General features: G+C 44.7%; 1 protein-coding gene across 3 annotated transcripts in view; it reads left to right on the top strand.

The window, feature by feature from the left end:
* Myo10A (Myosin 10A) overlaps positions 1-19,779 on the top strand; it is a 230,012-nt gene that overhangs the window by 12,201 nt on the left and 198,032 nt on the right. Inside the window, exon 2 of one of the 3 annotated variants that reach the window (XM_071670623.1) lies at positions 12,948-13,000. The exons of the other annotated variants lie outside the window; for them this stretch is intronic. The gene's annotated coding sequence lies outside the window, so the exon portion shown is untranslated. The remainder of the gene's footprint in view (positions 1-12,947; positions 13,001-19,779) is intronic. 3 annotated transcript variants of the gene reach the window in all.

The raw sequence follows: 19,779 nt of genomic DNA, 5'->3' as shown, positions 1-19,779 counted from the left end.
TTGTCCCGCGAGCATTTAAGTTCCTTCGTCGTCATTATCTGTGGGTAGCATTAGGGCCGGACTACTAGTAGACACATCTTGTATTGGACATTTCAGTGTCTGCTGCGGACTGATCCGTCAGTATGGCCACAACTGAAGGCTCCACCCTAGACACATGGGTAGTATTCATTATTCATGGTGTGACCTAGTAGCAAGCTCTGACCTCTAGCCATATTGGGAGCCGAGGCCTTGATGAGCTGGAGGACCGTCTGGCAGCGCAGTTTGCAAATGTTTCTAGACTTGTACTTGGAGGGCTGTGTGACGGGTTGAGGGCCAGGTGGTAAGATAGAGACGTGCATGACACGCCAGGTCTACCCTATACTCAGGTCATATTGAGTCAGCACGATCCGGGTTGGATAATGTTATGGATGTCATAGATTTCCGACGTGTGGAAGCTTTGTGAGGGGTTGCGATATTTATTTATACTGTCAGCCGGTGATGGTAATGGAGAGGACGTTGTGATGGTGGTCTGTAAACAAACAGGACAGTTAGTTATATGTGGTTTTATGCAAAGTGAAAAGATGTGTAGCTGAAACGATCATGTAAACAGACACCTTATACAGATTGAAAATAGAAACCGGTAAGTGAATATATATATATATATATATATATATATATATATATATATATATATATATATATATATATATATATATATATATATATATATATATATATATATATATTACATTGTACGTGTGTCCGACCTTTACTTGGAAATGTTACCCCGCAGGCAACAAGTCACTCTCGACAACAATATGTCATCGTCTGCGGATGGTAAAGAGTACGCGGTCGTCGAAGACGTTCTCATACCAAAAGAGCCCATGATATCCTGCTTCTGCGCGGAGTGCAGTCTTGAAGGTGCAGGAACCCCGTTAGTCTTGGGTTACATAATGATGATAATGGCTATGATATTATTATTACAGTGTACAGATGATGAGATGTGCACTGGACATGAGGCATATATGTAGGAAGATGTTTCGCTGGTTGAAGTAATACGATGTGATGTTAAGTGATGTCAGAGCAAAAAACTGGAAGTTCGAATTCTCCACATGACGCTGTTGAAAGCTGATGAAGCATGTCACTTGCCTGGGGTGAGGTGGCATTAGATTATTATCAGACAGTTGAGAGAAATGCTTCTCTCACTCTGAAAGTAAGTGGTCAGGTCGCAGGGTTCGAGACCAGCAGATGGTCTGTCTCGGGGTTGGTACATACTGCAGTCGATGTTGAAGGCAACATTGGACTAGTGCTTTCCATCCTGTGGTTTGGTGTAGAACTATGAAGCATTGTAATACCGTGCCTCAGAAACTTGTTTCGTGTTGCTTGTCATTTGGCGCACCAACTTGCTGTCATCATTGACCGCAGGGGTTGCACCAGCTCCTGCTGCTGCTGCCGCCCCCACCCTTCCAGACAACCGACTCGCCAGCAGTGAGTTCGTACTAGGCTAAGTTCGTTATAATGCTAAGTTACCCCCCTTGTTTATCCTTATATTCATTTTTATTTATTTTGTTTGTTTGTCGTGTTACCACCCGACTCGCAGAATATCTGCCAAAAATGACTTATGTGCGAAATACTTTCATGTGAGGTAAGCCACGTAAGCATGACTTAGTAGCTTTGAGGCCTCTGGGATCTATCGAGGTTATCAGGTTCTCGAGCACTTTATAAACTGTAGCTACATGTCCTTCCACTTGTATTTCCTCATGCCTTAAAGACTGAACTCTATAATACTTTACAGCAATGTCTTGGGGATTTTCCCGTTGCTACGCTTGCTACCGTCAGCCGCCTAGTTCACTTGATAACCTACTTGTGTCAGCCCCAAGATGTTACAGGGTCAGTCGTGGAATCCACAGCATAAAGCTGGTGTCAGTCCAGTACATAAGAAGATGTGGAAATAAGCAAAATACAGCACAAGTTTCTCACAAACAGTGTGTGGTGAGAATAGAACTGGTGTGGTTGGTATGTGAGTTATGATAATATAAACGATGTTATGTAAGTAAAACATGGCAAGCCTTACTGCACACATACTAACGCTTGTTTTCGTGTTTTATACGATAAAAGTACTCTTGATTAGAAAGAATCAGAAGTTTTTTTTTTGTTTTAGCATTTTATTCGTAAGCTAGAATTTCGAGCAACGAAGCGTGAATATGTAGAACTGGGTCTATTATAAAACATTTAGACGGAGAATGTTTCATTGTTGTCGGTCATTTCTTGACAGCCAACGATTGGGTACAGGAAACTCCGTTAACCTCTGCGTGTATATATATATATATATATATATATATATATATATATATATATATATATATATATATATATATATAAAGGATGATATTTTCTTCGAGGAACAAAGATTTATTTGGTATTTACGAGTTATAAACGTTATTATTGTTGTTATTAAGTTTTGATGTGCGGTTAGGCCAATGTCCACAGACAACCTTGATGTGCTAGTCCAGAACCCTCGGCATACGACGCTGTTGCTTCCTTTAGTTTATCTTTGTAGATACATCCACACGAGGGTTGACCGTTTCGTCCCTTCTCTTTTCCTTGAACAGTGAATCTGTGAAGTTATGTTCTTTCTTTCGTCTCTTTTTCATCCAAGAATCGTGTCTACTAGCACTAGGGAGCTAAGGTTAATTTCATTTTTATTCATTTCCACTTTATGTATTTTTTCCTTTTATCTGAGATGACCAGTAGTAGGGTACAGTGTGTCCCTTGCCATGGGTTTCTTAAATGAAAAAAGAAAGTGTGATTTAGCGGTAAAGCTTTCGTTTAAGGTGTCAACAAAGTCAACTAACAGTGATATATTGACAGCCCGATAGTGGTCATCACATGTGAACACGTAAGTTAATAAAAGCCTCTGGATTGTTGATGTTGATTTCATGTTGGTGGCCGTATGATGCTAATAACAACACTTATAAGTGCGTTATTCTGTTAAAGTCTTGTAAACTTTTTGGTTATGATATATTGAGAATAAAAATGAACTGTATAGATAGTCAAGAATATTTATATAATCGAGGAAGAGCAAGAGAGAAACAGCATGATAATGTGTACATCCACAGAATACTACAGTAAGGACAACATTAGTTTACAATTTTATGTATGAATTTTACGAGGTTGTGTATCTATTGATTTGGTTTTCCTCGTTGGGGAGACGCAAGATAGTATTTCCCACAGCGTCATATTGATCATAAAGCGTATTTGATAATGTAGTCGTGACGTAGCATGTTGAATATTTTGCATGATGAATGCTAACACTCCATTGATGACCTGAACACTTAAGCAGTGACCCGAATGCTGAAGTGGTGACCTTAACGCTCAGGTGGAGGCCTAACTTAAAGGGCAGGTCCATAATGCCGAGTGATGGCGAATTTCACAGGGAAGCTCCTGCATGTGTAGTCCTCTCTCTCTCTCTCTCTCTCTCTCTCTCTCTCTCTCTCTCTCTCTCTCTCTCTCTCTCTCTCTCTCTCTCTCTCTCTCTCTCTGGGTGATGAAGCACTTCAGTGAGCCTGGAGGCCAAGAGGTAATTGGCAGTAATCATGGATGACAAGGCAAGGGTTGTGTGTCCTTGTGGGGCGATGGCTGCGCAGTCACGGTCCACACTGCGCCGTCGTCCCGTTCTCGTCGGGGTGTGGCACGCCCACCTTGTGTCATGTCATGCCCTTGTCATGCCTTCGAACATTACGTATGACCCGTGGCAACGTCCATACCACTTAAGGGGTATGGTAGCGTTAACCTTTGACCTGAGCCTTTTAAAGGCAGATGAGAGGCCAGGTCAACATACCAAAGGGTTTTATATATATATATATATATATATATATATATATATATATATATATATATATATATATATATATATATATATATATATATACAGTCGTGCTCATGGGTCATACCGTCCTGCTCAAAGGTCGTACCGTCGTGCAGAGGTCAGTACCATATAAACGTGAATGTAGTGATGAGATGATCCCTCTCAGAACATGATGGTGTGTACCATATGTGAATGACAGTTTTAAGCTTTGACGGTGACTGAATGCAGCACTGACAGTGATGAGCTTTGACGGTGGGCTGGACCCTGTGACGGTGACCAGTTCTGTCAGCAGCAGACATTGACGGTGGCCACCGGAGGCATAACCCACACGGCAGGCGAGGGTGTAGCCTAGCAGCAAGTTGTCCAGAGGTTTGGTTTTCTGGTCGCGGAGGCCCAGCTGGCACGGTCTCTTCCCACCCGTGCCGGGGCAACGTGAGCGGTATGACCTCTAAGCGGATGTGAACATAGTGGCTCTTGGAAAAGGTATTTGCTTTGTAGTGATGTATGTAATCACAGATTGAGGGAGAAATCTATATACATGGTATGGTATGACCGCATGATGGTGTTCGTTCTTATAGTAAGACATCACAAGAGTACATTTTTATTGTACGTCTGTTGTTACGTTCCTGCAGTGGATGAATACTTTTGTGTAAACTTGTTTTTCCAGTTTGCATCACGACTTAAAAGAGAAAGAATGAATTCTTATATACATATAGTAATTGACATTAAAAGTGAAAACATACTTTAGTTTTCACCATCTCTTATAAAACGGGAATTAGATAGTATGAGCAAAAAAATGCAGAAGAAATCAATCAAAGCTCCTTTGTTGTACGTAAACCTGACCGTAGCGCAGGAAAGGTTATAGGAAGAGGGAAGGACGAAAGAAGAAAGAGAATTTAATGGCTTCGCTCAGCGAGGAAAGGATATATAATGGGCCGTCCCTCCTCATGTGTCTGTTCTGGACGCACAAACTCTGGGAAAAAGCAGCCACTTGCTTGCCGCAGGTCCAGACCTTGGTGTCTGGGACTCCGGCAGACACCTCACGAGAGCAGTGGCCGAAATTATACCTGTAGGACAAAGGGAGGGCAACAACTTCACACCGGATGGAATAAGATAGTTGAATAGAGTTGAATTTAGAAATTGGTAGGCTTTTGATTCCACTCTGGCGAGTAGGGAGGTGGAAGAGGAGCCATGCCAACTATGTGCATATATTGACGTCATTTAGAAGGAGTTATGTAGTTTTGTAACAAACGCACACAAGTAAACGATTTAGGCATGTGTGCAACACTACAGGTTTTGGAAAGCAGATATTTTAATGGTCATTGTGTGGGGTTTCCAGGAAAGGCAGAGGAGTGTGGGTATGCTCACTGTATTTACGTTATAGCTGGGTTGAATTGTAATGTTCTGAAAAATGATATTGGGAGATGAGTGTGATTTAGAAAGAGATAGTGGGAGATATTCATATGTAGGAGAGTAAACTGTAAATTGATGTTGAAAAATTTGTGGATAGGTTGATTTACAAAAGCTCTTTGATATGATCTTGGTTAAGGAACAGAAAGATGCACTATTAGAGGTCATAATAGCACATTTATCTGCTATGAAAGCGTGCATCACTGCACGGTCTATATGGTCGACTAGGTATGATGTCAGCAAAGAAGAATCTGCAGAGAACCAGGGAGGAGACGTCTATCCCACAGAGAACATTAAAACTCAACACTGAGAATTGGATAAACAGAATGACCTCATTCCTGACGTCACACCACAGTTCAATGTTGTGCTTTCATGATCTGGAGAGGGAGAGGGGCAATCTCCTGGTGATCCAGCATATGAACTATCCAAACATGACTGCAAGGCAAAGACAGTCAAAATTACTGGCAAATAGATACGATCATGGAATCAAAATAGTGAATAAAATAGAGTTTATTCTGTTTACATACATTTTATGGGTTGTCCAGTTCTCAGTGTTAAGTTTTAATGTTTTCTGGGGAATAGATGTCTTGTATATTGTCGACGTATCGGCAATATATTCCATGTCGAGCAGCCGGATCTTCATGTACTTTGCACGGTCAATTCTCAATGACTTGAGCTCAGAGTATTTGCCAACCTATTGAAATCTTCAGAATACATTAAAGGCCTTGAGTCCATAGGCGGGCATGTGCTATGAACTGTCGTAAACTATGACATTTTAGGCTTCGTGAGACAAATGGCTGTTACTCCTCCACTACAAGACTTCGTAGATTGAGAAACATTCAGTTTTTTCCTGGACTGTGGACATCAAGGAAGTAACACTCTTGGCTAAGGACACTGGAAAAGGAAAAAAAATACTGATTATTGTTTTACGTTTATAAGGGCATAACCTTTCTTGCTTCAGTACCATTACAATCATGTTCCCACCGGCCAACTGTCTATTGTAATGAACACATTAACTTGAGGCGGTTATAAAGCCTTCATTGTGGGAACCTGTGTCCTTGTGGGTCTTGATAATTAATTCAGAATGGTTCCCATGGGTCGGTCCGTCATACACACAACATTACTCACGAAAATAAAACAAGGAAAGTGAAGTTATAAAATGGTTTCGAAATATTCCGAAGTTGTTGGATATCCTTGGCGTGTGGTGACACGGTGGTGGCGCTGAGCTGCTACCAGTTCATCACATCCACAGGAAGTCGCTCTCATATCTAATGGAGAAGAAAAAAACATGTTGATGAATAAATAATGTATTTATTGACAATATTGATAACTGCTGGCTATTTTCAACCATTGAATGAGTAACAACTTCAGTGATATGAAAATAAAACTTCATACTTATTTTATAAATGTTTTGATGAAATGCGCTCCAATGAAAATCCTCTACAATACCTTTAACTGTAAACGTCATAAAACGCGCCATTATCTGTGTAGGAGTGACCGTCCCTTGCTGAGGTAGGCTACGTGACCGTGACGACGTATGTTGCAGTAACCCACATGATGGCGGTAATGTCTAAAAATCTCAGGTGAAAATTCAGGAACTGTACCGACGCTGTTTCCCAATAACAACAGCTGGTAACTTTTTTTTCTTTTCTAAAACTTCATTTTGCAGGCGTCCTTTTGCCACTTATTGCTATTACAATATGATTTTTTTTTTTTTTTACTTTACATTGTAAACTCAATATTTTTTTCTGTTAATTCTATGAATGTAGTTAATCATATCGTGTGTACGGTAGGACGCTTGTGTGTATTGGATGACGAGAAGAGAAGAGAGGGAAGTACGCGAAATTTTGCCAACATTAGGGCTGGTGCGTAACGCTCACCGCAGAGAGAGAGAGAGAGAGAGAGAGAGAGAGAGAGAGAGAGAGAGAGAGAGAGAAATGTGTTATTGTGTTCTGAACATCATTAAGTGTGAAGGCTGAACTGGTTAAGTTGTGAGCAGCACAGGTAACTGTAAGAGAGTGGTATGAACCTTGAGGACCTTACCAAATTGTGTTAGTGGTAAGATTAGTAAAGATAGCAGCGATGATGGAGGTGGTGGTTGTGATCATGATGGTGGTTGTGGTCATGATGGTGGTTGTGATCATAATGGTGGTTGTGGTCATGATGGTGGTAGTTAACAGCAGCAGCAGCTGTGCTTGTTACAACGTCAGACAGCAGTGGTTGTGAAAATGGTCGTGGGAATGGAAGTAATACTATTTAGTCATAATGATAGTAATAACAGCCAACTGTAACTGTTATAATACCTCTGGAAGTATTAGTAGTAGTTGTAGTAACAGCAGTAGCTGTAGTAGTAGTTAGTGGTTGTAGTAGTAGTAACGTAGGCTGCTGTAGGCGCTGTAGTAGGTACACTTTACTGTGGAACACCAGTACGACAGCAGCAGTAGCCGAATGAATCCCGTAAACACGAGTGTACGACCCTTGAGCACGACGGTACTACCCTTGGGGTCGTGCTGAATGGTCGTGCTGTCGAGCTGAAGCTTTAGGTCGTACCTCATGCCAGCCAGCCCCAGACTCTCTCGCAACACACCTTCATCTGACTCAGCCCTAGTTAATGAAGGAATGAATCAGGCTCCTGATACAGTTAGGTATATAGTTCTCGACTGTATAGTTCTCTACTGTATAGCTAACTGTGTAGCTCTCTATTGTATAGTTAAGTGTATGGTTTTCTTCTTTATAGCTGACGCTATAGTTTTCTGCGGTGTAGAACAGACTCTCTCTCACGTATAGCATTTCCCTCACGATCATATTGGTAGATTTCACTGAAGCAATCAAGGTCATCCATCATTCTCTCTCTCTCTCTCTCTCTCTCTCTCTCTCTCTCTCTCTCTCTCTCTCTCTCTCTCTCTCTCTCTCTCTCACACACACACACACACACACACAGTGGGTTTTCATTGGTAGTTTCGGTCTCTGCCACGCAGTGTAAAGTTCCGATTGGAGTTTAGTGTTCACGGTATGTACACAGCCGAGGAGTGTGCAGAGAGAGAGAGAGAGAGAGAGAGAGAGAGAGAGAGAGAGAGAGAGAGAGAGAGAGAGAGAGAGAGAGAGAGAGAGAGAGAGAGAGAGAGAGAGAGAGAGAGAGAGAGGGACTGTCCCCACCAGACCCCCAGATCACGTAACAGACAGCCACCCCTCGAGGACCTTGAGCCTTACCGGTCTACTGGGAGTGAAGGGCAGGTTTATAGCACCTATCAAACCCCCTTCACCATACGTGCCAAGGCTTAACACCTATAAAACCATCTTCAATATGCGTGGCAAGGTTTAATGACAATGAACCTCCTTTTCCGCTATATGTGCCAAGGTTTAACACCAAATGAACCATATTCACTATACATACCAAGGTTGAACACTGATCAAACCACCTGCATCATGCATTACATGGTTTAGAATCAATCCAACCAACTGCACTATACGTACCAGGCTTAGATATCAACGTATGTGTTGACAAGGTTTAAAACTAGTGAAAAGCTCAACCTACTAAACTTCCTTTGGCTTAACATTAATCAATCTCACTCCGCAAGATGTATCAAAGTTTGATTCTGAAATTCTTCATCTGCACACAGTTCAACGCTACTTGAACTAATCTAAGTGTACGTGGAGAGCTTATATCATCCTACATCCATTTCACTCCAATCTCTCTCTCTCTCTCTCTCTCTCTCTCTCTCTCTCTCTCTCTCTCTCTCTCTCTCTCTCTCTCTCTCTCTCTCTCTCTCTCTCTTCTGCACCACTCTTGGTTCATTCCTTATCCATTCCTCTTCGTTCCATTTATTCCCGCTAGGTTCTGACCGTATGTTCTTGGTGTGGTTCCCCATTACTCTTCTCAGTTCCTCATAACACTTTAGGAGGCAGTCGGGAGGTCGGCCTTCAAGGTCCAGCTGTCGTCCTCAAGGGCAGACACAGATGCTCGAGGGGGTAATGCATGATGAGACCCAGTGTGTGTGTGTGTGTGTGCGCGCGCGCTCATTGACTCCGAGCTGTGGTCTCCGTTTTCTTTTCTCTTCTTCCAGTCCTGACTGGAACAGTGTGAACATGGTCATCAACCTGACCACCCTTATATTTGCACGTCTCTCGGGTGTTCACGGTGTACATGGTGTGTGTAGCGGGTGTTCACGGTGTACATGGTGTGTGTAGCGGGTGTTCGCGGTGTGTGTAGCGGTTGTTGGAACACGGATGAGGTGTTTCCCACGTCCCAGGGTGTAGCCTGGTGTGGGTCTTACACTGTGGGCGGGTAATGTAGCGGAGTTGATCCGGCAAGTACATATTGTAGGTGGGTCGGGAGGATCCACCGCCTCTCACGGCTCGCTTCACTTTCCTGTTTGAATAACGTAGTTCTTGATGGTGTCTTGTGGACTTATCGCACACAGACTCGCCTCTTCCCTCCTCTTCTCTCTCTCTCTCACACACAGTCTATCTGTTTCACACACGAGGCAGGGCGGGAGGGGACCCGGCCGAGTCGTGACATAAGAACAAACCTGTTCTGTGAGAAGAGAGTGGCATTTGACATTATTGTTGTTTCATGGTTGTAAGTGGCCGTATTCTAGAAGCTCTTGTATGTTTGGGATGTTTGTAGTTCTTATGTTGCTGTAAGTGGTTTGTGTAGCATGAAGCTGATGTATGGTTGTAAGTAGTTTGGGTTGTACGAAGCCGATCTGCGGTTGCGGTTGCATGGTAAAAAGAAATTAAGTTCTCGTTATACCGTCGATTTTCAAGAGTTGGGTGGTACATCACCGTCCTCCAGTGTGTGGAGATCAGAGAGTCTCAGCTGGCGACCCTGGGGGTGAGGACAGATGCATGAGTGAGACTGCGTGAGTCATCTGCATGTCCGTCCGTACATGTGTGTACAGTCATGGACGACAGACCTTGGTCACGCCTGAAGCCCCGGTACGAGCTTCAACGCAAGGTTGAAGCTGTACCGAACCCTCTGCCTCTGCCTCTCAAGACACTAGTGACTCGGTTCACCTTCCATGAGGCGCTCCAGGAATTTTGTCTGAGACGCGACTAAACGATCCGGACTTTCTTTTCTGGTTTGTTGAATACCGTTGGATTGTGATTTGACTTGGAGAAATTACTCGTTTCATCTGTTTGCTTATGTCTTGCTGGCATTGCATACTGTGTGATGAGATCACGGAGCTGAGGTTCCGAGTGTTTCGAACCACGTGCTCGAGTAAGGCTCAGAGCTTCATGAACACACGTTTACTTTACGAATCTGGGGATTCTGCTTTGAACTCTGTATAATGTGCTGCGGACAGCCACAAGATCCCGAGTCTTCATAAAGATGGAAGGAGAAGGTTAGCGTGTCTTGCATGAGGCGATATTGGTTTCTCTGTAACCTGCACAGACAGAGGCGGCTACCCCAGTTGACTTGGAGTGGTGTTTATCGCTTGGTCTGACCTACACACACACACACGGCCTGGATACTTTTTAAAAATACGAGCCTTTGTGACTGGAAGATACGGTTTAGTTGTGGCAGGAGAGGCCAGGGGCTCTCGCTGCAGCTGTCGTTTTAGAAGACTCTCGATACTGGGGAAGGTTCCAGATCATCAGGGTTGTCCATGAAATGTCTTTGTCTTTGAAATTACTGGCAGGTGTCTATGGGCTGTTCCTTGAATATGGCTAGCACCACAGGCTCTGATTTATGAACTTGAAGACTTCAGGAGTTAGTCTATATGTTCCGAATCCTGAGTTCCCTAGTGACTGTCTTCTATATATTGTAAGTAAGAGTTTACAAGTAAGTTTAGCTCTCTGGAGAGTATAAGTAAGATTTTACCTAATAGTTGTATGGATATTATAAGCGAGATGTAAGTTCAGTACTGTAGATATTATAAGTGAGGTAAGTACAGTTTTGTAAATAAGAGATGTATTTATTAGTTATTTCTCCTGATGTAAGATTGTTATTTGATAACTCCAGGATCTTTTTCACGGAACTCCTACATCTTCAAGGCAGCGCTACAATCAGTATCAGGGAAATGATGGAATTCTTTGTAGTGAGAACTTCCTCGATGAGATTGTACTTTTCGCCTGGAGGTTACATTTCACTTGTGGCGTAACCACAAGCAATTGAGTGTCCAGTAACACCTCTGAATAAGATACATATATTCAGGTTAAGTTCTCAAGATATCATAAGTTCGGTCCTGTAGGTATTATAAGTAGCATCAGTTATCTCGATATTATAAGTAAGTTATTATTGATTTCAGTTTTGTAGATACTGCCAAGCTCTCTCTCTCTCGAGCCTGTACCCGTGGTGTGCATTCCAGGATTACTTCGTTACTGTGGCCCAGTAGAGGTTAGTGTTGGTGCCGGAGGACGCGAGGGTCTCGCTGTTGCAATAGCCTCTTAACCTGGGCGGGCTGTGAGGCAGACCACGTCAGCAGCAGACGCCAAGCAGATGGTGGTCACCCGTGGTGGCTCTCATGTTGTTGTTAGCTTCTACGTCATCCACGTTTAATGCTTCAGTCCAGGGTTGCCGAACCATCATCGGTGTAATGAATTACTTTTTTTGCTCTTGATGTGGAGGAAAGCCTGACTGTTTCAAAATCTTTAAAAGTTGTGATCAGGTCACCCCTTACTCCTCTCGTATGATGGCCAAGTTTAAGGCCTCTAGTCTTTCCATAAAACTCATCTGTCATAATTTTGTCACCATCTTTCATCCTTTCATCAGGACTGTCTCTGTTTTCTTGGTGCTTCTTTAACTGTGGTGACCAAACCTGAGAACCATATTCTGTTTGTAGCTTTTATCTATGTAAACAGCTTTCTGGGTATTCCCCTCTCCATGTCGTCTTCTTTATTGCACTTTAACGTTAGCCAGCAGACAGTTTGTCTCCTTTACTATTCGTTTAAAGTGGGACTCTGGCGACGGGTTAAGGACGATGTCGACCCCCACGTCTCTCCCACAGCTTGTGTCCTGCCAGATGATATTCACATCGAGGTCCAGACTCTAGTGTGGTACAGTGTGTAGCGGCTGTGCCTTACTCGTGTATCACCTTGCCCAGGTGATGTGGTGATGGCAGATGTGGTAGTGTGGTTGTAGTAGGTGTGGTAAGTGTGGAGATGTGGTCGTGTGCTGGTGGCAGGGGTGGTGGTGTGGTGATAGACACTGTGGTTGGGAGTGTGGACTTTCTCTCCTCCCCTCAACCACACCCCCCACTGCTGGACCTCACACTAGGGCGTAAAGTTCAGAGTTAAGTCATTAATGTACGCGTTTCAAACTAGTTTTTTGCTCTCGGCCATAAACGTGGAATTATCCTAACGCGGACTTGGTGTGTGGCTGAGGGAGGTGGGCTTCGAGGGGTTAGTTTATGCCACACGTGTCCAGCAAAGTAAATGTTAGTCTTGCTGAATATGAGAGAAGATGGAACCTGTCCCACCCATAGTGTGTATGTGTTAGTATATATATATATATATATATATATATATATATATATATATATATATATATATATATATATATATATATGTATATATATATATATACCCTGCCTCTTGTCTTCTTAAAAACTTCATATAGATACTACACACACACACACACACACACACACACACACACACACACACACACATGGGGTGTAGTGAGCTGCTGTAGTTAAGGGTTCATAAGTAGCAAGAAACTGATAGATATTCTTCTCTGTCATTACAGGTGCGTCTTCAGACACTGATGCCACGTCCCAGCCTTGCAGGCTCTGGCGAAAGGTAGCTGACTTGTGTGCTGTTTGATGGGGAAAGTATTTGGTAACACTGAGTGAATCAGGACAAAGGAATGGTTCTTAAAACAGAGGATGTGTAAGGGTGTGGTTGATGACGTAGGTTGGAGCTAGTATGGAGGAAGGGGGCGTGGTTGGCAGCCTTGAGCAGGATGAAGGTAGGGTAGCACAAGAGGTGTGGTTGGTAGATATTGGTAGAGTGTGTGGTGATGTGGTAGTCGGGGCTCACATTGATTGACTTGTGGCCGGCCATCACCTGTACACGGATGTTCCAGGGATGTGTGTGTGTGTGTGTGTGTGTGTGTGTGTGTCTAGCTGTCTAGCCTAGCATACGGTAGATGGCAGCCTTAATAGCCTAGTCTAGCCTAGCGGAGTCAAGAGTACCTACAATACACCACAGTGGTCAAGTTCCCAACCCTGGCCCAGGTCGCTGTCTTTTATTTTTGCCTCACATACCCGCAGGTTGCTGGCATTCATTCCACACGCTATCTCTCTCTCTCTCTCTCTCTCTCTCTCTCTCTCTCTCTCTCTCTCTCCAGCACATAACACTCGACGTGTTATCTCACACGACTGTGCTCTTACCACGCAATTTTCCTGCGGTGAGCGCTACTCGCTAACTCTCCCTAATAGCAGAATCTCGACGTAGGTAGAAAGTTTGGGTATGGGTCACAACGAGGGAAGAACTCTCTCCCCTTACTGTACAAACAGGTAATTATACGTATTTGTGCGGGCCCTCAGGATGTACACACACACACACACACACACACACACACACACACACACACACACACTTTCAACCCAGTCGCTCCGTCTTGATCATGAACGAAGTCATCACCCTGAGGATGCGAAGACGTCTGACGTCTGACTCCGTGGCCTGCAGACTTCCTCTGTGAGCCTCGTCAGGATGTACGCCTTCCATGAGGTCATCTTTGCTTTCCGGTCCCACACCTGTGGCGTCTCTTAGATCACAAAGATGGGAACCCTCGTTGCTACATTCGTCTGAATGATGCCCTGGAGGATGCACTCACAAGGCTGGAGTCTCTCGGTGGCGTTGGTGTCAGCGTTGACGACAGCTCTGCTGACAGCCTCGCCCACCAACACAGCCTTCCTGAACCAGACCGCTACCATCATCTTCATTGTGAACCATCCTAGGATGGTCAAGGGTCATGCACACGGTAGGGATGTGTATTGTCTTGGAATTATCAACACCTGATGAAGGAGTTCAAGATTTCTCGATTGTTGGTTATAACTTTACCTTGACGGCCTTAATGACCCTAGCTTTCGATAAGCCTTCAACCCACATAACCAACCATGCAGCACGGTAGTCTAACACATCAGTCTCGCCTCTTCTCCACCCGTCAGTCCGACTAGGATCCAGCCATTTCATAAGAAATCTGTCCTCCAAGCTTCTTGGTGTTACTGTGGACGGTAAACTCAGGTGAAAGGAACACGTCAGTACCATCGTCAGATCCTTCGTCCCTGCATTCTTCTTCGTCTCAAAACACTTGGACTTGCTGCACTTGAGACTCAATAACTTTCGTTCTCCAAGTCTCCGATGTTTCCCCTGCCTCCCCAGCAGATGATGGTAGTAGAAAAGTAGCTGAAAAGGGCATAGAAGATCATCTTCGGTCCCTCATACACTGCTTGTCAAGAGGTGGCACACCTGTTGGTCCTCCCAACTCCTCCAGTCATCCTCTGCACCTTCTCCACCAGCTCCTGAGGAAGACACTGCACCCATCACCACCTTGCACCTGAGCTTCCTTGTCCACAAGTTGCAGTTCGGCACCATAACCTGACCGAGTCCATCCCACCTGTACCACCACTATAAAAACCCACCCAGACCGGCCACTGTGTCACCTTAACTTGTGTGGAAAGACTGTCTGCTTATCTCCCTTATTTATTGCACCGCTGGATATAGATTTTGTTTATTGATACATTTTCAGCCTTTGCCGTGATTACCTGTAGCGAATCGTTGATTATTATTACTGTTGTTCTTTGTTGTTTTTGTATATCTAAAGCGTAAGTGCGATCATGAGATAGACCAGTAGACGTCCAAGGCTGTGGTTATGTAAACAGGAGGACAGCGTTGTCAGTCCGTCCCTCTACTGCAGCGGGAACATGACCTCCGTACCCTGGTGCACGTTGCAGATTACATCGTGTTGTAAGAGCTGTGGTAATCTTGCCGACGTGCCAGAGGACACGGGCGGGTAGCCAGTCCTCAAGCCCAGCCATCCCTCAGCCACACACCAACCTGTAGCCAACCAGTCCTCTAGCCCAGCCATCCCTGCAGCCACACACGAACGGGTAACCAACCAGTCCTCTAGCCCAGCCATCCTTGCAGCCACACACGAACTGGTAACCAACCAGTCCTCTAGCCCAGCCATCCCTGCAGCCACAGACGGCCGGGTATACAGTGTTACTTAGCAGCTCATCCTGGAGTCATGCCCCGTAGTAGAGTACTGGACGCTGGTGTGAGGGGAGCCATCTAAGTACCTAACCCTGAGCTTGACATTCACCACCTCCACACTCAAGTTTCACTCGCCTACATTACTGCAGGATGTGCCTCCCACTTAGCTATTCTGATGTGTGCTTCTGCCCGTCTTGCCTCCTGCAGTAGCGCCAGCCTGCCGTTCGAAAGTGTCATCAACCTCCAGACGTATATCTACGTCTCTGATGTCTGCGTCATTATTTATATTCATAGATATTTTTCCTGCTATTCCAGCCATGCTAACATTAGCATGTTATAACGGTGTGTACAGTCGCTGCCGAAGCGCATCACTCATTGTGTCTGTGTAAAGTTGGCGGTGTTTCCTAGCGTGGCTTTAACCTGTGGTTTGTGTTACCAGACTACATAGCTCACGTTGGGGATTCATGTTTTCACTTGGTGTCATCCTAGACATCGTACGACCTCCTGCCGTTGTCTAGAGGAACCAAACCGAGGACTGACCAGAGCCGCCCCGAGATGCCTGACCCACCAGCCCCGAGAGACCGTTAGTGATGCGGAAGGAGGCACGTCTTGCTTTGGCCTGACCCAACCTTGCACAGCTGATATCTTAACTCCCCCGGCACGACGATACGATCTCCGGGTACGATGGCCAAGGCCATTGTATTCAAGGGTCGTATACGTTGTTCTCAAGCGTCATACCGTCATGCTAAAAGGGTCATTTTTGTGCTAAGGCGTCGCACAATCGTGCTCAAAGATTGTACAGCGTTTCTCAAGGATCGTACCGTCGTGCTCAAGGATCGCACCGAATGCTAAAAGGGTAAAGCGCAAAGCCTGAGCTGGAGAGTCGTGTACAGTGTGTGAATTCCATTGCCGCTTGGTGGTAGGTACGGTGAATGTCTCTTAATTACCTCCAAGGACACGGGAAGAATGTCACGGACACAGAAGCCCGGGGCGAGAGTCTGCTGGGAGCTCATGGCCACAGCGACGAAATAGAAGATAATACCTTCGGAAGTTCTGTGGCCATAGCGAGAGTTTTGTGGCTTCAGTGACACATCTGTGGCCCAGGTAATTTATGCGAGTTCTGTGTAAACGTTGATCGAAGCAGACTGTTATAAGCGTCCTGGATTGGTGATGTACGGAAGATTGCTTTTTATGATCTCCTCGACCCCAGAGTCAGGCATTCTTGGCCATAAACATGTCGCATTTCGTAGCATTCTCAGTCGATATCCAGCCAGGCTCAGGCAAGAGGATCGCAGTCACGCAGGTTAGTAAGAAGGATCTTAGTTTATGATCGGGAACCGCTGCGTGGAAAGGTTATTGTCATAGCATAATCGTATTACATCTGTGTGCTGATAAACCACATCAGGCGCAATGGAGAGAGAGAGAGAGAGAGAGAGAGAGAGAGAGAGAGAGAGAGAGAGAGAGAGAGAGAGAGAGAGATGAGTTACCGGTGTAAGTCACCTGAGGCTACTTAAACACTTGACCATCGAAAGTTCTTGTACAAGTAATCAGGTGGATAACACAGGTCGCTGCCTCACACAAGAATGTCTTCCCTTTAAGTATTCTCTCTCTCTCTCTCTCTCTCTCTCTCTCTCTCTCTCTCTCTCTCTCTCTCTCTCTCGTCCAAGACGACCTTCCCTGGCGGGCAGCCATTGGTGACTGAGCCTTGTGAGTATAGCAATGGTCACACCTTAACTACCCATCCTTGTGCTGCCTCTGTAGCGTTACAGTTTAGACCTCCGGGTTTGGTTAGAATGCTTGGCTATTAAGTCTCGGTGGGATGCGTTATTATGTATTTTCATATCCTTGGTTAGCCCGCTGTAGAACATCCTTCTTGGGTAGAATTTCTTGGTTTCTCACCTAAAATTACCAGTTCTTGGTTAGAGGAGTTCCTGTGGTTGCAGTCCGTGGCCGCATCCTGTGTACTGCAGTTTAGTTTACTGTGTCTGACACCAGCCATTGTGTCACTGGCTGACACTAGTGTTGTGTCACGCTGGCTGACACCAACCCCTCCCACAGAACTTACATAGTCAGTATTTGCCAACAGCAGGAAAGCTTACAGTCTTCAGGTGATGTGGTGGGAACTGCTCTCCTGAAACCATTTTTCTCTTCGTCACTCGGTATTTCAACTTCCACGGCTGGGTAACGTCCGTGACGTGTCTCTGCTTCAGTAACGTCACCACAAGTAGAGTTCTGGAGAACTCATGATATATATACAAGTAGCATGTAATAAAGCAGTCCATCTTAACTTCGCAAACTTGAGGACTTAAATGGTAGTTGGATGAGGCAACTTTCGTTGGTGTTAAGTCACAGTGAGACCAACACTAGATACGGGCTGCTCTGATTTCTCATGTATGACGTGGGTTGTTGTTCGAAGGTGGGGACGAGTCTGTTATTGGTCGTTAGCGGCCCGTCTTTGTGTTGTTCAGACGTACAAGCTGTGTCTGATGGGTGTTGGGAGAGCTGAACTCACCCTCACCAGTGGAAATAGAACTTTCTATCGCCTGATGCTGGGAGAGATGTTGGAGGGAGAAATGTGTGTAAAATTAGAAAGTAATTAGATTCAAGACGATTTTCTGTTTTCTCCTTAGTCCAAGGTCACTCCGGAGTGGTGATCGGATTTCCTTCTTAGTCGGAAATCGCATTTAAATACCATTAATATCTGACCTAAGAATATCCGAACCCGGCAGTATCCCAGGCAAGACTGACAGCACCCAGGGAAGGGTCACATGAAGATGCTATCGTGCGTTATTAGAGGTATTTAACACAGAAGACGATGGCCATATTTTTTGCCACCGTTGCCATAACATAATGTGCAGGGAGAAGGGAGGATCTTGTAGGATTTAAAGATTTTCCAATGTTTTCCTGCGAGTCTTACATCTTCCTTGAGGTTCTGAATAACAGATAATCAGAGAAAAAGACTTAAATCAGACCTGTCCCTAAAGTTGGCCAGACTAACTGGATGAAGATAAGAAGCGTGAGTCTGTGTGGATCCGCATCTCTCTGGCTGCTGACGAGACGCAAAACAACTTACGTAGGTTTCCACAGATTAGCGGAGACGATTACTGTGCTCTTGTCCATACTGACGCGTGTCAGACTGACCCAGGTATATGATAGCCATTATGCTGACCTTGTTTACTCCGGACGTGGCACCTTCAGAGGAGTTGTCGTCCGCTGACACAGAGGAAGGCTGGTGTAAAGCGAAGCTCCTCTGGTCTTGCACGCTTTCGAAAGAATTCGGCACAGCGAGCGCGGGAATTTGAACATTACTGGAGAGTTCTTTTCTTTTTTTCTTGGTGTAGACGAGGTCCAGCACTGGGCAGGCGTTAAGATAATTTCCTTGTGGTCAGTCAGTCAGGTATGTGTTGGGGGAGTTTCGCTGGGGAAGGGAGTTGATGTGGTCAGCCTCTCCCCCGCGGCACGTCTGGACATCGTGAGCGACAGTCAGCCGTCATCAGCCCTCATACCTGACACTGTCAGCCCTGAGCACAGTACCTCACACCTGACTCTCTCATTCATATGCCTCCTGGCTCTTTGTCTATTCGTCTATGCATTAGTCTCTTTGTCTCTTCTTATCTATTTCTGTTTTTGCTTATCTGAGTATATATGTGTCTGTCTGTCTTTCTATCTATCTTGTCTGTCGGTCTTTATTTCTGTATGTCTCTTTATTCATGTATTTATCTATCTGCATCTCTCAGCCTGTCTGTCTAACGCTGTTTCCCTGTACATAGAGTTGACACAGCACATACAGCCTCTCCTCAGATCACACACACACACACACACACACACACACACACACACACACACACACACACACACACACACACACACACACATTCTCAACACAAGCCACAGTAATTTTCCCCCTGAATTTCTCCAGTCTCTTTACCTTCGTTATTATTATCTTTGATGGAACATGGATTTCTGAATATAGGCTTTCTCTTCATTTCTTAGTGTCTTTTAGAATGAAAGATTGAAAATTTACAAAATCCTCTGGCTTTGAGTTCTCATCTTATTAGATGATATATTTTGTCGTCGAACATTTTCAGTATATGCAGTTAAGAACACGAATCAAAACTTTATATTTCACAAAAATAACAGAAACATATTCTAAACCTCTTATGTAGTACCTGGTATCTACACCTCTCATGTAGTACCTGGTATCTACGCCTCTCATGTAGTACCTGGTATCTACACCTCTCATGTAGTTCCTGGTATTTATTGAGGGAAATGTGTCGTAAAGCAAAGAAATTGTGGTTGTTTGAGGAAATGTTTACGTTTAGCACTAGCGGCCATCTTGGTTGTGATCGGGGTGGACAAGT

Source organism: Panulirus ornatus, chromosome 15 (assembly GCF_036320965.1).
Source record: "Panulirus ornatus isolate Po-2019 chromosome 15, ASM3632096v1, whole genome shotgun sequence".
Lineage (NCBI taxonomy): Eukaryota > Metazoa > Arthropoda > Malacostraca > Decapoda > Palinuridae > Panulirus > Panulirus ornatus.
This window is presented reverse-complemented; position numbering and strand designations above follow the sequence as displayed.